The 4,521-nt window shown below is 47.2% G+C and overlaps 1 long non-coding RNA gene across 1 annotated transcript; it reads left to right on the top strand.

The window, feature by feature from the left end:
• Positions 1–1,903: 1,903 nt before the first annotated feature.
• On the top strand, positions 1,904–3,547 carry LOC119961446. Its single transcript, XR_005459660.1, has 2 exons — positions 1,904–1,949; positions 3,064–3,547. It is a non-coding gene; the product is annotated as an uncharacterized LOC119961446 (long non-coding RNA).
• Positions 3,548–4,521: the final 974 nt, after the last annotated feature.

Raw genomic sequence — 4,521 nt, 5'->3', positions numbered from 1 at the left:
TTTCTGTATCCTTTTACTGTACCAATGTTATATAATTAGAGGTAAGAATATGCGTTATAAATCACTTCATTCATGAAAATGAAATGAAAAAATTCATGACTTGTGACAGACATTAATGTGAATCACCCTAACTGAGCAGACAGAATAACAGATGTTAACCTTGTGTCCAGAACCGACCATGTGGAGACTTGATGAGCAATCGCGAAGGTCTTCTCTCCAAATCTGGTTCTCTTCCTGCTTCCAAAATAAATTCAATCAAATATGGAGAAGACTGAATCCACTCTGAAGTCCCTGCTCCAACCTTCACTCTTGACATACTGACTCCATCCCTCTCCCTGGCAACAGTCTGAGATTTAGCCAGTCTCTTTGTAAACTTGGTTTCACATTTGATCCAATATGAGCTTCTGACCTCATAGATTTTACAGTGCAGAAGGAGGCCATTCAGCCCATTGTGTCTGCACCGGCCCCTGGAAAGAGCACCCTAGCTAAGCACACACCTCCACCTATCCCCGTAACCCCACCTAACCTTTTTAGATACGAAGGCAATTTACCATCGTCACCTCCAGATTCGACAATTCAATTACACAACTGGCTGCTCTCCCACATTCTACTTTTGTAAACTTAAATCTATCCAAAAGTTTGCGACCCATGTCATAATTCACAGCAAGTTCCTTTCCCCTCTGATCCCTATGCTCTGAGACTTGCATTCGCTCCCAGTCAATTCTCACCCTTGTTTTCAAATCCCTCCATGGCCTCGTCTCTCCCTGTGTCTGTCATCTCCTCCAGCTCCACAACCCCCTCAGATATCTGCACAGCTCTGATCCTGGACTCTTGCACACCCCCGATTCTAATTACTCTGCCATGGTTTTAAGTTCCCTCGGCCCCAAGCTCTGAATTCCCTCCCTAAACCTCCCCGTCTCCACCTCACTTACCTGTCAGACTCTTTAAAACTCACCTCTTTGACCAAGTTTTTGATCACCTGTCCTAATATCTCCTTTTGTGTCTGTGTCTCCCTTTGTTTTATAATGTTTCTGTGAAGTTGACTGGGATGATTTATGATGTTAAAGGTGTTATATAGAACATAGAACAGTACAGCACAGAACAGGCCCTTCGGCCCTCGATGTTGTGCCGAGCAATGATCACCCTACTTAACCCACGTAACCGGTATACCCGTAACCCAACAATCCCCCCTATTAACCTTACACTACGGGCAATTTAGCATGGCCAATCCACCTAACCCGCACATCTTTGGACTGTGGGAGGAAACCGGAGCACCCGGAGGAAACCCACGCACACACGGGGAGGACGTGCAGACTCCGCACAGACAGTGACCCAGCCGGGAATCGAACCTGGGACCCTGGAGCTGTGAAGCATTGATGCTAACCACCATGCTACCGTGAGGCCCCCTGCTACCGTGAGGCCCCCTGCTACCGTGAGGCCCCCTATAAATAGAGGTTGTTGTTGTTGTTGACTGTAACCCTGACCTCCTGTTTTACAATATCCCATTGGTTTCACATCAAATTCTATCTCTGATGTTTTGCCCCCCTGCGGGTTGGCAGCCTCTATAAAGACGGCGGCCGTTAACTCAGACCTGTCACCGGGAGCAGGCCGCAGCTGTTCCCCCGCTCGATGCAAACCCGGGCCCGGAAACTTCTTATTGGGGGTTTGGAACCTCCACCGGGTTTCAGCGAAACCTCCTGGCCGAGTCCAGCATCGGCACTGCGCATGCTCCAGCTCACTATGCCCAGGGAGTGAATGACGGAAGCTCTGGGCCAATAGAAAGAGAGGGGCGGGTCTGGAGGACCGAGTGGTTGCAGCGAGTCCTCCAACCAATCATAGTGAAGGAGGGGCGGGGCTGAGCCCGGTCTCGGACGTAGGCTGGAGCATGCGCAGTGCCGTTGAGGTCTCACGATTCAGGTGGAAATCCTGATCCGGTCAAATTCGGTTTGGTGAGTCATGGGGGAGGGATGGAGCCGGAGGGTGCAGCGGGAGGCTTCATAAACACTCCGTAGAGGCCCAAAGCCCCGAATATGAAGCTCGGATATGGCAGCTGAACCGGCGAAAGCTGCTCGGGCTTTTCCCTGAGACAGGCCCGGATGGCCGTGCGCATGCGGAAGGAGCGAGAGCTTGGCTTTGCTCCGACTCCCATTCACTCTGATTGGCTGGAGGACCAGCCCTCTTGTTCGGTCTTCCAGTCCCGCCCCCTCTTCCTATTGGTACGAACCTGCCGTCAATCAGTCCCCGGGCATTGTGAGCTGGAGCAAACCCTTCTCAATCATTGTCAGCTCCCTGGTTTGCAGGAAACTGGGAGTGGAGGAAAGAAATGGTGCAGATGGTGAGATGGGTTTTGATTTCAGCCCAGGGAGGAGGGGTGTGTGGGACGGGGATTTACAGCTTTGGGGGAACAAGAGAGAAAAAAATGTTCCAGAGAAACTAGAATTGCCTGTTTAGAATTTCTATCCTGGATTGACAGTGATGGCTTTTGTAAACTCCTTTTATGGGGGGTTAGAATTGGAGAATTTGCACACAACAAACTGAACCCAACGGAAAGGTTTGTCTCTTTGTGAATTCTATCCTGCATTGACAGTGATGACTTGTGTAAAATGAGAGATTACAGCTCTCAGGAAAGATTAAATGGAGTGGGGCCCTATTTCTGTCGACAACAACAAATTAAGCATTGACCTGCTATAAATCTTTTAAATTATCAGTAGTTTGGAGAGGGGCGATGTGAGAGAGTGACCATCAATAAACAACAAGTCATAAATGCAAGAAAGTTACGAATAAATCCAAGTGAATAATACAAACAAAAGTATTTATCATGGGTTCAGAATGTGCAACTCGTTACCATGGAAAGGAGTTGAGGAAAGTGCTGAGATGTTTTCAAAAGGAAACGGGACAAGCACATGAGAGAAAATGGAATCGAAAATCAGCTGAAAGGCTGAGATTTGATCGGTGTGACAGTCGGAGATATGCGCCGAGTATTGACAGCAGCAGAATCTGTGACAGAATGGCCTGGTTGTATCTTATATATTCACAGTAATTCAATGTAATCTCCTTTTACAGAATATTTGCAGTTGCAAACATCATGTTGAGATCTGACAGAGTCACTTGATTCATCAGGACCGGCCTTTCAACGTGGAAGGAGAAGTGTTTGATTTGTCTTTCGGAAAAAAATTCAAAAATCCCTGTGATTGGAAAAGCACCAAGACACAGACATCGAAGTAATTTTCCAGTTAGCTGGAACTGTGCTTTAACCAATCACACAGCATGAAATTAAATTGCAGCATTTACATCAGGGAGTCATCTTACTCAGGTTTCAACTGATAATCCAAGTTGGAGAGACATAAGGACATTTGCACCAAAGGAATCAAGAAGCAGCAATAGGACATTCAGCCCCGTGAGCCTGTTCTACCATTTAATAACATTACGGCTGATCTGATAGTGACCTCAAATCTGCACCCCTCCGACACCTGATAACGTGTCGATAACGATGGAGAAACCGTGGACATGTGGGGACTGTGGGAAGGGATTGAATTACCCTTCTGAATTGGAAACTCATCAACATATTCATACTGGGGAAACGCTATTCACCTGCTCCGTGTGTGGGAAGGGATTCACTTGGTCATCATACCTCCTCACGCACCAACTTGTTCATATTGATCAGAGACCGTTCAAATGTGCTGACTGTGAGAAGAGCTTTAAACGCAGAAATAATTTACTGACACATCAACGCACTCACACTGGGGAGAGGCCATTCACCTGCTCCGTGTGTGGGAAGGGATTCACTCTGTCATCCCACCTCCTGGAACACCAACTTGTTCATACTGATCAGAGACCTTTCAAATGTGCTGACTGTGAAAAGAGCTTTAAAAGTAAAAAGGATTTATTGAGACACCAACGTACTCACACTGGGGAGAGGCCATTCACCTGCTCTGTGTGTGGGAAGGGATTCACTCAGTCATCCCACCTCCTGGAACACCAACTTGTTCATACTGATCAGAGACCTTTTAAATGTGCTGACTGTGAGAAGAATTTTAAAAGTAAACAGGATTTGCTGAGACACCAACGCACTCACACTGGGGAGAAGCCATTCACCTGCTCCCTGTGTGGCACGGGATTCACTCAGTCATCAATCCTCCTGACACACCAACTTGTTCACACTGATCAGAGACCTTTTAAATGTGCTGACTGCGAGAAGAGCTTTAGAAGTAAAAAGAATTTACTGGTACACCAACGCACTCACACTGCGGAGAGGCCATTCACCTGCTCCGTGTGTGGGAAGGGATTCACTCAGTCATCCTACCTCCTGGAACACCAACTTGTTCATACTGATCAGAGACCTTTTAAATGTGCTGACTGTGAGAAAAGTTTTAAAACTAAAAAGGATTTACTGAGACACCAACGCACTCACACTGGAGAGAGGCCATTCACCTGCTCCGTGTGTGGGAAGGGATTCACTCAGTCATCAATCCTCCTGGAACACCAACTTGTTCATTCTGATCAGAGACCGTTTAAATGTGC

This window comes from Scyliorhinus canicula, unplaced genomic scaffold, assembly GCF_902713615.1.
Source record: "Scyliorhinus canicula unplaced genomic scaffold, sScyCan1.1, whole genome shotgun sequence".
NCBI lineage: Eukaryota > Metazoa > Chordata > Chondrichthyes > Carcharhiniformes > Scyliorhinidae > Scyliorhinus > Scyliorhinus canicula.
The sequence above is the reverse complement of the archived record's forward strand: the minus strand, read 5'-3'. Positions and strand labels throughout refer to the sequence as shown.